At 43.6% G+C, this 18,226-nt stretch overlaps 1 protein-coding gene across 3 annotated transcripts in view; it reads right to left on the bottom strand.

Moving 5' to 3' along the window:
• The window catches only part of TBP (TATA-box binding protein), a 336,509-nt gene that overhangs the window by 309,195 nt on the left and 9,088 nt on the right, over positions 1 to 18,226 (bottom strand). Inside the window, exon 1 of one of the 3 annotated variants that reach the window (XM_085612031.1) lies at positions 15,229 to 15,380. The exons of 1 other annotated variant lie outside the window; for it this stretch is intronic. The gene's annotated coding sequence lies outside the window, so the exon portion shown is untranslated. Of the gene's footprint in view, positions 1 to 15,228; positions 15,381 to 18,226 lie in introns of those variants that run through there. One more of the 3 variants, XM_085612032.1, reaches the window with a different exon arrangement.

Here is an 18,226-nt window from a genome sequence, read left to right as displayed (position 1 = left end):
GAAATTTGGCAGAGAGGTAGTCCTCAGGTCAGGGATGTGCCTTTTGCAGGTCTGGTGTAAATCTGTTCAGTATTTCCTGAGAAAATAGCATTTAAATCAATATATATATCTATAAGCGCGCTCTGTGCGCGTACGGTAAGCTTACCGTACGCTGCCATGCGCGAGCTTAATTCTGATTGGTGGTTACATGACTGTAAACATTCGAATCGGTCGAAATCAGGAAGTGTCTGCCGCCATTTTGTGTGTATCACACTGATAAACAAAAGGTGGAGAACGTGAAAAGGGGGCAACGAAGAGAGTTGCAGACCCCCTAGCGTTTATCAGGGGGTCCAAGAAGGTCCCAAAAGTATTAAAAATATATTTTAAATTTTATTTAAAAAATCGCGGGGTGCGCGTACGGTAAGCTTACCGTACGCGCACGGCAGAAAAAAAAAATAAAAAAACATAAGTAAAAATCTAATTTAAGTGTTTAGATATTGGGGGCTCTAAAAAGAGCGTTGTGTTTATGAAGTGTTTTTTTTGTGGTACCTACAAGTAAGTACCGATGTAGAGTCTAAAGTTCAAGAGGAAGGCTCTGTTGCCTTCATCAGTGAAATGTACACTGTCTCCTCTATAAATGCCTTGCATGTTGTAACGCAAGTTGTTGTGGTATATAGAACCCATACCATAGTCTCTGAGGAAAGCAGAAATAGATTTGTTGACGTACTTTCTTTGTCGATCTGTGGACAAAATTGGTTGGACCAGTTCCACTTTTGCCTTTGGCATATATTAGAATATACAAAGGCAGATTGAGGAAAAAGCGACATTAATTGCACAAAGGTGTCCTTAACAAGCATTTCCAGACCTACCCCAGTTAAAGTGCCTAGGTCATTTCCACCACAGTGCACAATAATAAGGTTAGGCTGCTGGAGGTGTAGAAACGATTTCACCAAAGGCATTAATTGGTGCCACTTTAACCCTCTCTGACCAATCCATTTAATGTCTACATTTGGCAAAGCAAGGTCTCTCACCATACCTCTTTTTTCTGCATACTTTTCACTCCAGAAGACATATCTGTGACCTACAATCCACACTGTGAACATCTTTCAAGGAGATCTGGATGCACTCAGAAGGTGTCTTTCAGTAGAATGGCAATATGAAATGAAAGACAGTTGGAAAATGGAGGCATACATATTTTTTTTAATAAAAATAACTAATTGGCTGATTCAAACCATTTTACAGTTAAAACTAGGCTGTATGTGTACATTTTTAGAAGCATGTTTTGTATTGGTTCAGAAAATTGTGTTCCCACAGAAGATTAATTTGGATTTGCTGTTAGGTTTGACAGGTGAAGCACTCTTGCTCTTTGGAATAGAAACATTGTGTGCTGAACTTCTGACCTCTCTGCTCACACCAGTGTTCCATGAGCTGTTGCTATGGTAGCAGGCAGAAGTCAAGTTGGGGGAAGGGTTAATTTGGAAAAGGGTTGAAGTTTTCAAGCAATAGAAATGTGTGATTTCATTTGAAAAAATGTGGGAAGCACTGAGATTTGTAATTAACATGTATATGTGTGAAAAAAGAGAGGGAAACATTGCCATTTACTGGTTCTGGTGAGAGGAAAGAGGTGTACAGCTCTGAGATTCTGACTCTGATAATCTGCTGTGTTCTCCTCTCTCTGCTTTTCTCATTTCCGTTGTACTCCCTCAAGGACCTTGTAAGGTGAAAAATGCGCGCACGGTAAAAAAAAAAAAAAAAAAAAAAAAAAAATTAAAATTTTAAAAAAAGTTGTGAGGTAAGGTTGGCTCTTAAAAGAGCCGTTGTGTTAATACAGGGACAGAGGAAAGAAAGAATGGGAATATTAACAAGGACCACAGATGTGCTGGTCTATCTTATTGTTTATTAGGGAAATACTTGTCTCCCCATGAACAATTAGACCATAACATCTGGTGCACCTCATTTGTACCCTCTGAAATCGAGGGTTCCTTTCCACAGGAGCAGAAGAGGGTGATGCTCCCACCACAGAGGAAGGGCTCAGCTGAGCTGCCGATGATGCACTCGGCTGAGCTTCTGAGGATGTGCTCAGGTGACTTACTGGAGAGTTTGCTCCAGTATGTCGAGCAAAAGTCCTTGGATGAACATCCCTAAGGTGTCTCAACATAGTGTGATTACCAAAGGAATACTTCTTCCTAGGATTACCTCTAGATAACACACGCTCACAAAGTGAGCAGGTAACTAAAGGAGCATTTACCTTTTTCTGCTCCTCAGGAAATGTAAAATACTCCCAAATAAAAGAACTCTTCCGTTTCCTCCTTCTCGGTCTGATGATGCTGCTGCCCTGCTCACTCTCAGAAGAGGACTGCTGCTCTGCCATTGTATCCCAAAGACAATTCAGCTCCTTCTCCTAAGAAATCACAAGCAGTAATGAGGGGAATGGGTGTGGTGTAGGAAGATTCTGGAACTGAAAGTAGTTTAAACCAATCAAAAGTGTTGTTTCTTGATCACATGACCACCCGTACGCGCACGTTAAGCTTACGGAGCGCGTACGGTAAAAGTAAGCATGCGCGTACGAAAGACACACGCACGCGCGCATGCGCATTACAGGCACACTCGTACACTTCCGCGTAACGTGCGTGCGCGTATAAGGCATGCGCTTACGCGTCGCGTAGGAAGTACGGACGCTTCCGCAAATTGCGTAAGCATGCGCACACGGAGTATAAATATTACGTACGCTCACCGTACATAAAGCGAAGCGTGCGCTTACGGTAAGCTTACCGTACGTGCACGGTAAAAACATTTTTTTAAAACATTTAAAAAAAAAAAATTTAAAAAAAGGTTTGTTGAAGATATTAACTATGTTATACAAGTATATCTAACCATTTATTTAAAAAAGGTGAATCATACTATATTGAAGAATGCATTAAATCCATGAATATATACATAGGTAGCATAGTGTTTAAAGGAGAAAAAGAAAAAAAGATGTAAAAAACCAAGCAAATTCAATGAAAAAAACCGTAGGTTTCACACACATTATAGTTAGGAATTAGAATTTAAAAAACCTTGCAAATTCACTGAAAAAACCATAGGTTTCACACACGTTATAGTTAGGAATTAGAATTTTAAAAGCCATGGAAATTCACAGAAAAAACCATAGGCTTCACACACGTTATAGTTAGCTGGACATTTCTCTCGTTAAAAAACCATTGAAATTCCCCCGTTATAGTTAGTTCAGCTAACTATAACTCGCGCACCCGCAATCCACTGCTGATGATGTCACATATTACATGTCTCATGACATGGTCAGTGACATCACTCATGACATCATCCAGTGAATATGTGATTGTCTTACAATTTTCAATATCATATATATATATATATTACCTACTGGCGGTCGCCAGTAGGTAGTTATAGTTAGGACCACGTTTCCATAGGAAAACCTCAACATTCTATTTTGAATAACTTTGGCGCCGGTCGACGAATCCTCGCGAATTTCTCAAAATAGGTGGGGCGCTACGCTCCGCTCCTACCCTGAAAGTCTCGGGGGGATTCGTCAAGCGGGGGCTGAGATAAAAGGGGGGTCCCAAAACGCGTTTTTCCCATGCATTTTTCCATAGGACCTTTAGAACGAGCTACAGCCCGAACGGCTGAACAGAATTACTAGAAATTTGGCAGAGAGGTAGTCCCTAGGTCAAGGAAGTGCCTTTTGTAGGTTTGGTGTAAATCTGTTCAGTAGATTCTGAGAAAATAGCCTTTAAATCAATATATATATCTGAGCCCGCTTACGGTACGCTTACCGTACGCTTACCGTACGCTTACCGTACGCTTACGGTGGCGTGCGCGATTCTGATTGGCTCTTAGATCTTAGTAAACATTCGAATCGGCCGAAACCAGGAAGCGGCGTCCGCCATTTTGTCTCTCGCACTGAGTGTTGTTTATCAAACATGATGGCCAAAAACATGTTACGGGGCTGTTTTGACAACTCCCTCCCACATAGTCATGTTGAGGGAGTCCCCAAACATCCCCCAAGAGCAAAAACGGTTTTATTTTTTTTTCGGCAATTTCGCGGGGTACGCTTACCGTACGCTTACCGTACGCTTACCGTAAGCTTACCGTACGCTTACGGTAAAAAAATAAAAATAAAAAAACACTATCCACACTTACCCCACCCCCTGTGCTTTTGGTGGCCGCAGGCCACCAAATGTGCAGGGCTTATTAATAGAGAAAAAAAACGTAATTTTGGCAACATGAAATTATAAAATCGAAATAAAAAAAACACTATCCACATTGACCTCACCCCCTGTGCTTTTGGTGGCCGAAGGCCACCAAATGTACAGGGCTTATTAAAGTTGATAAAAACCGTGCACGGAACGAACTGCGTTAAGTGGGCGCGCACGCCACAAATGGCGTAAAGTAACTTAGCATTTAAAAAACCGTACAAATTCACTGAAAAAAACATAGGTTTCACACACGTTATAGTTAGGAAATAGCATTTAAAAAACCTTGCTAATTCACTGAAAAAACCATAGGTTTCACACATGTTATAGTTAGCTGGACATTTTACTGATAAAAAACCAATGAAATTCCCCCGTTATAGTTACTGTAGGCAACTATAACTCACGCGACCGTAATCCTCTGCTGATGACATATGTGTCTTTATGAAAAAAAAATATTTGTAATATATGTATAGCTAAAATTTAATGGAAGAAGATATGGGCAAATAAGTGTCTAAATACAGTATTAGCATCAGCAGAGGATTACGGTCGCGTGAGTTATAGTTGCCTACAGTAACTATAACGGGGGAATTTCATTGGTTTTTTATCAGTAAAATGTCCAGCTAACTATAACATGTGTGAAACCTATGGTTTTTTCAGTGAATATATATATATATCCAACAAACTTAGTCTCTCAGTTTCTCAGACTAAGAAGGAGCGCACTCACTCGTAGATTTCATGAAAACTGCTTTATTTTTCTTGCCAAACCCAACGCGTTTCACCTCTTCCAAAGGCTTGATCACGGGATGAGATCACATGACAAGTACGTTTCTTTTATGTTTAGCATGCATTCACTTCCTGTTCTATTATCATCAAGTGCATTGTGGTTAGTGAAGTGTTTTAAAGTGAAATATATTTTGTGCTTCGTGTCAAGTGAAATTAAAAACTGTTTCTACACATGCAGATCTATGACACTTATATTAACAGGAAGTTTGTTGGATAAATTTCAGCTGGATCCTGCCGAAGAGATACGCCATATATAAATAAATAAAACCAACTGGCGGTCGCCAGTAGGTAGTTCTAGTTAGGACCTATTTTCCATAGGAAATCCGCAACATTCTATTCCCAATAACTTTGGCGCCGATTGACGAATCTTCGCGAAATGTTCAAAACTTTTGGCCAGCTGCGGTCCGCTCCTATCCTGAAAGTCTCGGGATGATTCATATAGCGGGGGCCGAGAAAAAAGGGGGGTCCCAAAATGTGTTTTCCCCATGCAATTTCCCATAGGACCTTTAGCCGCAGCTACAGCCTGAACTGCTGAACGGAATTACACCAAATTTGGCAAAGAGGTAGTCCTCAGTTCAGACTTGTGCCTTTTGCTTAAATGGTGTCTGTTCAGTAGTTCCTGAGAAAATCAAAATCAAACTCACTTATATATCTGGGCGGAGCCTAACCACACATCTCATCTTGAGATCTGATTGGCTGTCAGCACTTCATCCACGAAGTGTTGGCAGCCATCTTCGGACCAATATACATGATATCACCTCTTAAAAAGCATTGCAGTTAATAGAAGGTTTGGAGACTTTAGTTACATTATAAATCATTTGTTGATGGTATCATACTCATTGTAGGAATTCTGGTGTGTTCTAAGGTGATTTTACCATGTGAAAAAGCCTTCTGCTGGGATAGCATGAATCATGTTTGAGAGAAAAATATTTTCTCATGCTTTTACCACAGAGGTTTGGAAGGTGATCTATAAGCTAATCTGAGAGCATATTTTCTGTAAATTCACATGATCTTTCTCAGTCATGTGAGAATGAAGCCTGATATTCTCAGTAGAACACGTACATCCAACAAGGGCAGAGACTGTCAGTTGATTCCTTTGTGTTCTACTGCAGCTTCCCAGAGTGTTCTAAAGAACAACTAGAGCGCTAACAGTCCTACTTATGACAAACGTATGGCACACCTGAAGGCATCTTGATTGGAATAAAGTGGTAACTCTTAAAACATTTAATTTAAAAAGGAACAAAATGAGGGGTTCACTTTGCCATAGAAAGTATGATTAGTGCTGCAGAAAGAAAAATTAGGGCACATTTTGAGTGACTTCTAAAATCCTCTTCTATTTCATAAAAAAATTCTGACATGCAGACTGAAACATGCACTTTCAATACCAGCAGCAGACTTCCCTGGTGAGCAGTAGCTTTACTACAGTGATCTAATGAGGAACTAGAGTGCTAACATTCTGAATTCATGGCAAATGAGTGACACATCTGAATGCCTTCTTGATGGAACCAAAGTAAACAAGCATTGAAAATGCAATAGGTCTCGCCCTCGTTTAAGTTAAAGCAATTCGGTTTGTAATTAAGTGGCTTTTTAGCTTTGCTTCTATTAGTGTTTTTCAAACTTTCATGTACATAACATACATATATGTATGCATTTATATATATAAATATATATACACATACATACACACACACGTGCGTGTGTAGAGAGGGGTAGAGAGTAGCAGAGAGAGGTAGAGAGTAGAGGATGAGTAATAGAGAGTAGCAGAGACTGAGTAGCAGAGAGTGAGTAGCAGAGAGTGAGTAGCAGAGCGCGAGTAGCAGAGCGCGAGTAGCAGAGCGCGAGTAGCAGAGCGCGAGTAGCAGAGCGCGAGTAGCAGAGCGCGAGTAGCAGAGCGCGAGTAGCAGAGCGCGAGTAGCAGAGCGCAAGTAGCAGAGCGCGAGTAGTAGGAAGTAGTAGACAGTGAGTAGTAGGAAGTAGTAGAGAGTGAGTAGTAGAGAGTGAGTAGTAGGAAGTAGTAGAGAGTGAGTAGTAGAGAGTGAGTAGTAGAGAGAGAGTAGTAGAGAGTGAGTAGTAGAGAGTGAGTAGTAGAGAGTGAGTAGTAGAGAGTGAGTAGTAGAGAGTGAGTAGTAGAGAGCGAGTAGTAGAGAGCGAGTAGTAGAGAGCGAGTAGTAGAGAGTGAGTAGTAGAGAGTGAGTAGTAGAGAGTGAGTAGTAGAGAGTGAGTAGTAGAGAGTGAGTAGTAGGAAGTAGTAGAGAGCGAGTAGTGGCGAGTGAGTAGTAGAGAGCGAGTAGTAGAGAGCGAGTAGTGGGAAGTAGTAGAGAGTGAGTAGTAGAGAGTAGTAGAGTAATGGAGACTGAGTAGTAGAGAGTGAGTAGTGGAGAGTGAGTAGTAGGAAGTAGTAGAGAGTGAGTAGTAGGAAGTAGTAGAGAGTGAGTAGTAGGAAGTAGTAGAGAGTGAGTAGTAGAGAGTGAGTAGAGTAATGGAGACTGAGTAGTAGAGAGTAATGGAGACTGAGTAGTAGAGAGTAATGGAGACTGAGTAGTAGAGAGTAGTGGAGACTGAGTAGTAGAGAGTAGTGGAGACTGAGTAGTAGGAAGTAGTAGAGAGAGAGTAGTAGAGTAGTGGAGAGTGAGTAGTAGGAAGTAGTAGAGAGTGAGTAGTAGTAGGAAGTAGTAGAGAGTGAGTAGTAGAGAGTAGTGGAGAGTTAGTAGAGAGTGAGTAGTAGAGAGTAGTAGTGGAGAGTGAGTAGTAGTAGGAAGTAGTAACGAGTGAGTAGTAACGAGTGAGTAGTAACGAGTGAGTAGTAACGAGTGAGTAGTAACGAGTGAGTAGTAACGAGTGAGTAGTAACGAGTGAGTAGTAACGAGTGAGTAGTAACGAGTGAGTAGTAACGAGTGAGTAGTAACGAGTGAGTAGTAACGAGTGAGTAGTAGAGAGTGAATAGTCCGTTTCTGTCAGTCAATCGGTGTCAGTCAATCGGTGTCAGTCAATCGGTGTCAGTCAATCGGTGTCAGTCAATCGGTGTCAGTCAATCGGTGTCAGTCAATCGGTGTCAGTCAATCGGTGTCAGTCAGTCGGTGTCAGTCAGTCGGTGTCAGTCAGTCGGTGTCAGTCAGTCGGTGTCAGTCAGTCGGTGTCAGTCAGTCGGTGTCAGTCAGTCGGTGTCAGTCAGTCGGTGTCAGTCAGTCGGTGTCAGTCAGTCGGTGTCAGTCAGTCGGTGTCAGTCAATCGGTGTCAGTCAATCGGTGTCAGTCAATCGGTGTCAGTCAATCGGTGTCAGTCAATCGGTGTCAGTCAATCGGTGTCAGTCAATCGGTGTCAGTCAATCGGTGTCAGTCAATCGGTGTCAGTCAATCGGTGTCAGTCAATCGGTGTCAGTCAATCGGTGTCAGTCAATCGGTGTCAGTCAATCGGTGTCAGTCAGTCGGTGTCAGTCAGTCGGTGTCAGTCAGTCGGTGTCAATCTGTCGGTGTCAATCTGTCGGTGTCAATCTGTCGGTGTCAGCTAGAGCAGCTCTGCGGACCTGGTCCCTTGGCTCTAAAGCAGACCTGGTTCTCTGGCTCTAGAGCAGCCCTGCTGACCTGGTTTCTCTGGCTCTAGAGCAGCTCTGCTGACCTGGTTTCTCTGGCTCTAGAGCAGCTCTGCAGACCTGGTTTCTCTGGCTCTAGAGCAGCTCTGCTGACCTGGTTTCTCTGGCTCTAGAGCAGCTCTGCTGACCTGGTTTCTCTGGCTCTAGAGCAGCTCTGCTGACCTGGTTTCTCTGGCTCTAGAGCAGCTCTGCTGACCTGGTTTCTCTGGCTCTAGAGCAGCTCTGCTGACCTGGTTTCTCTGGCTCTAGAGCAGCTCTGCTGACCTGGTTTCTCTGGCTCTAGAGCAGCTCTGCTGACCTGGTTTCTCTGGCTCTAGAGCAGCTCTGCTGACCTGGTTTCTCTGGCTCTAGAGCAGCTCTGCTGACCTGGTTTCTCTGGCTCTAGAGCAGCTCTGCTGACCTGGGTCTCGGCCTCTAGAGCAGCTCTGCTGACCTGGGTCTCGGCCTCTAGAGCAGCTCTGCTGACCTGGGTCTCGGCCTCTAGAGCAGCTCTGCTGACCTGGGTCTCGGCCTCTAGAGCAGCTCTGCTGACCTGGGTCTCGGCCTCTAGAGCAGCTCTGCTGACCTGGGTCTCGGCCTCTAGAGCAGCTCTGCTGACCTGGGTCTCGGCCTCTAGAGCAGCTCTGCTGACCTGGGTCTCGGCCTCTAGAGCAGCTCTGCTGACCTGGGTCTCTGGCTCTAGAGCAGCTTTGCTGACCTGCATCTTAGGCACTAGAGCAGCTCTGCTGACCTGGTTCTCTGGCTCTACAACGGCTCTGCTGACCTGGTTTCTCTGGCTCTACAGCACCTCTGCTGACCTGGTTCTCTGCACTCACGATGCACGCACCGGCTTCGCGAAAATATATTTTAAAATAATATAAGTTTATTAAAAGTACAAATATGTTATTTTTATGACTATCTTAGATAATCTCTTGCCCTAATATGTATATTAAAGACACATACATATCATTTTGGAACACAACATTTTTCTGCGGGAGCTGCGCACCCAGCGCGCCCCAGCACGTATATGACATCACGCGGGACCCGCCACCGTGCAAGCATCTCGTACCGTAATGCTCATGCGTCGCGAATGCGTGGGAGCACGAGTCGCGGACTGGTCGCATACCAATCGCGCACATCACGTAATATTCAATGTATATGATGTAACTGAAAAACACGCAGCCGTCGCACATCGTACGCGGATCCTTCACGACTTTTCTAAAATAGCAGCTAGAATCCGCGCACCCACCGTGATGTGTACGCTTTGAGTGCGCGACTCCGAAAAACAATTTGGAAAAAACATTTTTTTAAAGAAAATATAAATATATTAAAATCATTTTTATCGCAATTTTCAGAAAAACATATAATTTTATTTAATGAATAAAATATTTATAAATGAACAGTTAAAAAACTGTAGAAAATCAGTACAAAAAATAGGTATAACTACTATCACACTTAAAAATTTGCATTTAAAAAACCTTTGAAATTCACAGAAAAAAAACATAGGTTTCAGGGGTGTTATAGTTAGCTGGCCATTTCACTCGTACAAAACCATAGAAATTCCTCCGTTATAGTTAGTTCTGCTAACTATAAATGGCGCGCCCGCAATGCACTGCTGATGTCACATATTCCATCATTCATGACATGGACTATGTTTTTTTTTCCTGTGAGAATATATATATATACACATATACACACACATACATATATATATATATACATACACACACACTCAGAACATTAAGATCCATCTATGTTCATTTAATCTGTGATTTTAACCTTTCAATCTAGATTGGAATGGGATTGTCCAACTTTGCTCTGCTTATATACCTTGTAAAATACAGATTTCCCACCAGATCAGATCGCAATGTCAAAACTTGAGCGTCTTAAATAGTGCCAAAAAGGTGAGAAAGTAAATCAGGAGATCTACTGGTTGACGCCAGATGCACAGCCAGTAGCTCACAAGGTACCTGTGCCTAGGAGTGTCAGCGAATAATTGAAGAGCAGTTTCCAAAATGTATTCTCCCAAGGTATCATTCAACCTAAGGATTTGTCGCAGTGGGTAGCACCCATAGTTGTCGCACGGAAAAAGTCAGGAGAGATTAGGCTTTGTGCTGACTTACATGCTCTAAACAAAATTATCATAGACTGCCACCCACTGCCCAGAATTCATTCATTGTAAACAAATCTCGGGGGGGGGGGGGTCAAGTGGTTTGTCCTGATCTATTTGAAGTTAGCATATCATCAAGTGTCATTGACGGCTGTGCCAAGATCTGGCGATGTTTGTGACCCCTTTTGGTGCCTATAACTTTCTGAGGCTCCCTTTTGGTCTGGCTTCAGCCGCCAGTGTGTTACAGAAACTTATGAACAAATTGTTTCAAGGCACCACCAAGGCATATCAGGATGGTTTCTTGATATATGCAGAGACCTTGGAGGAGCATAATGTAATATTGCAGGGGTGTGGAATTGAACAAAATATCTACTTGTCCAGGGTGCAAGATGCATCATAAATGTACTTGTGCTGTAACAAAATCCACTTGCCCCTTTGGTTCCATGTAGTGCAGCTACAAATGATGGCAGCAATCTCATTATATAAGAGCTCTGCTTTAGCCTCTATGATTATGCAAGAGCTCATACCACAGTAGTGTTTGAATACTTGCAATCCCCTTATGGTACCACGTTTCTGCAGATCTACATACTGGGGCTGAAGGTAGTGGTAAGCAATAGTTCAAGGGTTTAAATGCCCCTTTGAGTTTGTGTAAACCTACTAACTTGCATGTTTAAAGGTTTTCAACAACTCTTCTCTAATCTTTTACCTTACTGAGAAATGTTGGAAATTTACTCCTGAAAATGGCAGACCTAAACCCTCTTCCAGAGTTGGGAAAAAGTGGTTGGAGGGAAAGTGAACTTACAAACACTCAGATTTTCACATTAACAAATCTACACATGTATATTTGCTCATGCTAAAATGCAGTTCACAAATATGTTCTACGAGTTCTATTTCTTGTCCTACTTCTGTAAATTATTGGGAATTCACAAAAGCCTTATAGCTGTACTTACTGAAAGTACATATACCATGGGTGCACTTTTGAGACTTTCTTTAATAATCCGGCCCCTAATTCGGTCTGACATTGAGCGTGACCTTTTGGGTTTAATTAAATTAGTCTCTAATTAAATTAGTCTCTCTCTCTGTATCAGCTGGCTTCACTGTGAGTGACTGCATTCTGCTCTTTCAGAAGGAGCAGATCGGCACACAAAGTAGTTTTGTTCAGTGCCAGTAACGACTGTTGCAGTGTGTGCTTTTTGAGACCAAAAAACTGTTTGCTTTTGCCAATGTTTGTTATGATGGTGAGGGCCTTGCAGCTCCCACACCAGTGTGGTTTTACAAAAACCATGCCAAAACAAGTCACATGTTGACAAAACTATAAAGCTGACCACCAATTTCAGACCTATTGACTTTGCCAATGCTTGTTTATTTTTGTTTCCCAAAATCTTATTGAAACTGGTTACATTGATGTTCCATTATGAATATTTTTGGGAAATACTAGCATGCATCAACACATATTACTAAATGTAGCTGCAAAGAAATGTCACCTGAAATTTTACAGCAGTTTAGCAAAATGTTTTTTTCCTGCTTTCATTTTTTAAGCAAAGAATCACTTATCTTGCGTTCAAGCTTCTGCAAATATTTGTATCAAATCAGAGAGCATTCTGGGAGCATTATACATAGCCTCATATTTCTAAACTTTGAAAACGTGAGTACACATTTTTATACTGGAACCGCTGTCAGTAGTGCAGTCAGAGCTGAAAACAATTACTTAGAGCGCTCACCCTAATAAAGACTTTCAATTAATGAACCATGAATGCAAGTTTAAACAGCATTAACATATGGCCAAAAATATTACTTTAACTGCAGACAGTGCCCCTCCCTGATCCATAATGTGGTACTGCAAACTGGCAGCCAAAGGGTTTGTGCTGCAGGGGGTTGGGTCTACTTGTCCCAAGGACAAAATACAAATGAAAACTTGTTGCCCTTGACACCAAACAATATGTCCTGGGCGTCGGGCTAAAGGAATTACACATCCCTGTATTGAAAGAAGTGCTATCTATATCAAAGACTCGAGACATGACAGTCAGGGCAGACAAGTGCAAGTTTGCTGTGCAGTGGTTGGAATACTTAAGGCACACTGTGTCGGACACTTGCATAAAACCCAAGTTTTCTGTTAGAGCAATTAGTGATGCTAAGGCACCAGTGGATTAGGATACTCTTTGTTTGTTTCTTGGGTTGGTAGAGTACACGGCCAGGTTTATGCCTAATTATGCTCAAATGGTGGACCCATTACATACCTTCTCAGTAAGGGCCAGGTGTTTAATTGGTCAGAAGATTTAGAAAGGGTGATCAAAAAAGTGAAGGAGTTGATCATAACGCCACAAGCCCTGCATGCGTTTTGTGAGGACTGCACATCACTTACAACTGTTGATGCTATCGTACATGGTCTGGGTGCTGTGCTCAGCCAAAGGGTGGGTGGTCGTGAGTAGACCGTGGCGTTTGCATCAAGGTTACTCAAGCAGTTTGAATGCCAGTACAGCATGATAGAACAGGAAGCTTTTGCGTGTGTATTGGCAGAGCAAAAGTTTAAACTGTACATTTGGGGAAGCAGGTTTGAGTTATATACAGACCACAAGCCACTCATCTATATTTTTAGTAAGGTCAGCAACAATAACATGCCTGTCTGACTCACAAGATCCCACCTACTGATCTTTTTAATGCAATCATAAATAAAGCACATCACGGACATCGGGGTTCCACAAAAACTGGTATGAAAATAAAGCAGCATTATTAGTGAAGATCTATTGATAGTCAAGTTAAAATGTTAGTTGATAAATGTCCTGAATGTCTACTATCAGACAAAGATTAAAGGACGGTACAGACTCCATTACACCCAATTCAGTTTCCAAGCACAGCACGGGAAAGGGTGGGGTTAGACTTTTCAAGTCCATATTCAGTATTACCCTCAGAAGAAGTATTTAATTCTGGCTGCTGATTATTTCTCAAAATGGATGTACTATAGGTTTGTGAAAACACCAGATATGGACACAACCATTGAGTTACTGAGTATAATATTTGACAGAAGGTGCACCCAAAGTCAGTCACACATAATGGCACACATTTTGTGTCCGAAAGGATTTGTAAACTCATGAGCTCACAGGACACAAAACACCTGAAAGCTGCCTTATACTCACTTGGCAACAAAATAATCAGAGGGTATACAGACTGCCATTGCTTCTGGATTAGATGCAAGAGAGTTCATTGAACAAAAGGTGTGGAATTACAATACATCACCACACTGAACCACGGGGGTTACTACATTAGGGGCAGGGATGTGCACACTTCCTTGTTCCCATCTTGGTTGAGTGAGATGAAAACTGTACCCAGAAGTGGTAAGTATAGTATTGAAAAGGTATCTTCTAAGGTCGCTTTGAAGCAAATTGCTATGAAATATAATTTTTACAAGAAGTGTCGCTTTGGGGGCAGGGATGTGTTAGTCGGCGACTAGATTTTAATCAAGAAACCAATCAAAGTAAGGAAAGGGGAATCTAAATGTTCCATGCCAGAGCAAGCCAGTTAAGTCAGCAAGGGGGCAGCACTTGTGGTGGATAAAGGTTGGTGAAACAAGAAACAACTTGTGAAGGTTACATCGGAGCTGGCTATCATCACGCAACAGAAGAAGTGTTGCTTGGATGACCAATATCGGGTTGCAATCTGATGTGGAGGGTAAGACAGTTTGATTACTTCATTAGATATTAAATAGTACACCTATATGGTTTATGTGGTTTGAAATACTGTTTTGTTTTAAAGGGGGGGGGGGTGATGTAAAGTGGTGTTGTATTGAACATGCTTAACGTGCACAGCTTGCGCACTGTTCTGTACAATGTGTAATTATTATGTTTTAACTTAGACCCGCACATGGAGTGGACGCTGGTAAGTGTTAGAATAGCAGTTACCAGTTGTCAGTTGCTGTTCGACCTCGGGGCCAGAGGGACGCTTCATGTTGTGGGTGATGAAGAACTTGATTAAACTACTCCAGTAAAAAACACTAGTTAAATGCCTCTTACTTAAGCAGAGATCAACTGACTGGATAATCGTCCAACAGACACAGAACCTTCACATCAACAGTCATAACTTCTAATCTGCATGTGGTTTCAATCCTAGAACCACAGGCAGGAAACACCACATTCCCATATTTAATGGCTCTTTCTGGCGTGATCCTTCAAAGAATGCTTTAACCCAATAAGTTTCAAATAAAAAAAAAAGTTCAAAGTTAAATCTGCATTTTAGCGTAAAGTTACACAGACAATATGATTTGCTGACAGAGACTGGTGCAAAGTGAACTCGTGTCGCTGTAGACCTGAACGCAGCTCGCCCTGATGGAAGCGTTCCTTCAGATACCAAGGATCTAGCCCCGGTTACTTTACATGTCACAAAAGCCTTACTGAAGCAACCACCATAGGTCCAACTAGTACATACATAGGGCGGGCAATATAGCCTACCTACACTCCTAACCGGACAGGGAGTTGAGATCAAAGGGGAACTTTGCTACCCGGCCCTTCCCCGTTGTGGCAGTTACATTAGCCTGAAAATTGAAAGCAGTTAGTATATGCCGAAGGACAAATGAAAGCTCTTACCCGACCGCTGTTTCCCTACGCTGCTTCCCTTCTGCAGGCCCGTGCGCGCCAACTACCTACATCAACAACGTGAGATTGAACGCTGCAACAAGCAACCCCTACCAGGACAAGAGTTGCCGGGTCTCAAATCCAAAACAAGCCCAATCCTCCTTTAAAAGACGCCCAAAACAAGTCCACGTTCTACTAAAACACGCCTAACACTAACCCACGAAAATGCTTTAGGACGAGCAATAATGAAACTAAAGTATTCTCGTGAAAGTAAAATGCATGTAAACCAAGAGAGTAATTTGAAAGTATCCAAATTCCGAGACTGAAGCGGAAATTGTGTAGGCGTATGTTTCAACGGATTAATACTTTTACACTTACACGACTAACAGCCAGTCATTTTATTTTTTATTTTAAAGTGTTATATTTTTCATTTTAGACTAATGTTTATTTTATTTTAGGTATATTATTATTTATTCATTTCATTTTGCTTTTTATACTGAGATGCAGCCATATGCAATATTTGGGTAAGAGTGCAGACGGGGATGGACGCGCTAGACTGCACTAAACGAATGTTAAATCCAGACACATCGCAAACGCCATATTGTTTAAACACTAATATGCATCTATCACTAAACAACCCAATGGCACATGAGAAACTTAATTCTCTCTTGTAGTATTCATTGAATAAATAGTATGTATTATGGTAATGGGATTGACTGTTTTTTATTGTGCTTTTTAAAGGTATTTAAATCAATTTTCTAAAATGCATCCTATGAACATAAACCCCCCTGTAGTGTCCTGCGAGACACGTTCTAGTGTCTCACAGGAAGTTGTAACCCCAGCCACTCCCTCGAGGGCTGGACACACTGCACCCCCACACCCATCCATCACGGGTGCCACGAGTGACGTGGCCCCGTCAATTAAAGGACCCAAGTGCACGTGCTCGTGGCCAGTGACTGTAGCCTACCACCTGTTGTCTGCGTCAATCATTGCCGTCATGCGGGCCTGAGGCCCGACATCACATTGGCAACGAGGGGGTCAGACCCCACTTACGTGCCACATCGCACCTCAGCTTCCGTGGAAAAGGGGTGATATACAGGACGTACAAACTGTCGCAACTGCCTGCCTGTAGAAGTGCTCACGTCCCCCCGACAAGAGGGTGAACCCTGGCCTCGCCGGAATAGCGGAGGAGATGGAGAAGAGCCGTCTCTAACCCCGTGCTTATCGCTTGATGGTGTGGGACAGGCAGCGCTATCTGCAAGGTGCCAAGGGAGATTGTGTTTTAGCCCCTCCAGGTATGTTCGGGCCCAGGCGAAACGATGCTCATGCGATGAGGTTCCCGTAAGCTGAAGGGAAGCCGCAGCGTGAGAGAGGTGGGCCCCTGGTGCCTCCCTGCTGAACCGCTGTGACATTGCTGCCATCCACATACCACCAGTTGTCTTCACGAAAGAGGGGAGGAGGAATGGCCACAACAAAGGGAACTGCACAGAATATAGCTGCAAACCTACAAGTGTGAGCTCGAGTGATGAGGTGCCACCTGTTGCGGCAGCTGCCTGCCATTGTGACCCCAGCTAAAGTCCCCGCGATGCCCGCAAGAGAGTGCTGACACGCCTGCGCCAGGAGACCTCTGCCTTAAGTAACGATCACCTCGAAGCGCCCCCAAGCGGCGTGAAAATCCAGAGGCCCTGTCACCCACCGGGTCTGAATCGCGCCACGCGGCGCATCGGAAGCAAAAAGGGCAATGTGGACAAAGGGCTAGTGCACGGACAATAAATAAAAGAGAACGCACAGACCTGCATCGTCAACCCCTGCGCAACGGGGAAGGAGTAACTGCAATGCCGTCAGGATTGTCTCCAACGAACTTCCTGATTAAGGGGTGAAGATTGAAGCCGCACGCCAGCCGAGACCACCAGCAGCCGTAGGGTGCGTCAGTGAATAGTGGCAGCACCGCCACCCAGCGGTGATTTCTGGCGCCACACCTCAGCAGTGACCTGGGGAAGAAGTAAGCGCTCCACAAGCTTAATTAAGCTTTTACCCCGCATCGTAAACCACAGCGCGATCCTCGCGGCCAGACCTCACAGAGAAGAACGCCGACATCTCGAATGCACCTCAGGCTCACAGCAAGAGTGGAGTTCTTGTGGCCTCCTGCAACGCCTGAGAAAAACAAGGGACGCCTGCAGCACTCGGGAACACCTACAGCACTCGGGAATACCTACATGGCCTCTTCGTGATCACCCGCAGTGCCACCTAGTGGCCAGCAATAGGCATTGCATGCAAAGGTCCACTGCACAGCACCAGAGCCATAACTGACTGAAAGGAAGATGGCCCCAGCATAATAAACCACTTGTGGAAATTCAGGCCAGCGCAGACACATGCACCAAGGAGTAGCCTGCAGTACCACCTACAAGCCAATTGCAGCAGTGTACCAGATGGCAAATCGGCAATTAAATAGGGCCAATAAAACAGACTCATGCCATGCGGAGCCTGCTATTGCACGGTACAAACCCCACATCGTCACCTCCAGTGCCCTGCACTCCCAAGCGCCACAACAAGCATACTAGCCAACTAGGCTCACTATTTTTTTTCAAGAGGAAAGGAATGGTGCACACAGCAAAGAAGCCCTGCTAGATAGCGGACCACAAAGGATACTGTGTGCTGCACACCCCCTAGCATCTACCGCCACTGCAAGCACAGCAGCAAACGTGAACTGTTGTCACGCTCTCCTTCACTACATGGACTGACACAAGGGAGTGGTGGCATGAAAGGCTTCCACAGGAAATGGAGAGGAAGGCTATGAAAGACACAGCCAGGACTGGTGTTATGCTACACACACCCCAGTGGCTGTCTGACGCCACCGCCAGCAAGGAAACTACAACACATGCCCCGAGTAGCGAACGATCACCACTGCAAGAAAGCAGGACAGACACAGCAGCCAGGACCTAGACAAGAGAAGCCGCACACCGCAGTAGGGCATTGTTTCATTCGCCACTAGCGAAGCTCCGAAACCATT

Source organism: Triturus cristatus, chromosome 6, assembly GCF_964204655.1.
Source record: "Triturus cristatus chromosome 6, aTriCri1.1, whole genome shotgun sequence".
Lineage (NCBI taxonomy): Eukaryota > Metazoa > Chordata > Amphibia > Caudata > Salamandridae > Triturus > Triturus cristatus.
The sequence above is the reverse complement of the archived record's forward strand: the minus strand, read 5'-3'. Positions and strand labels throughout refer to the sequence as shown.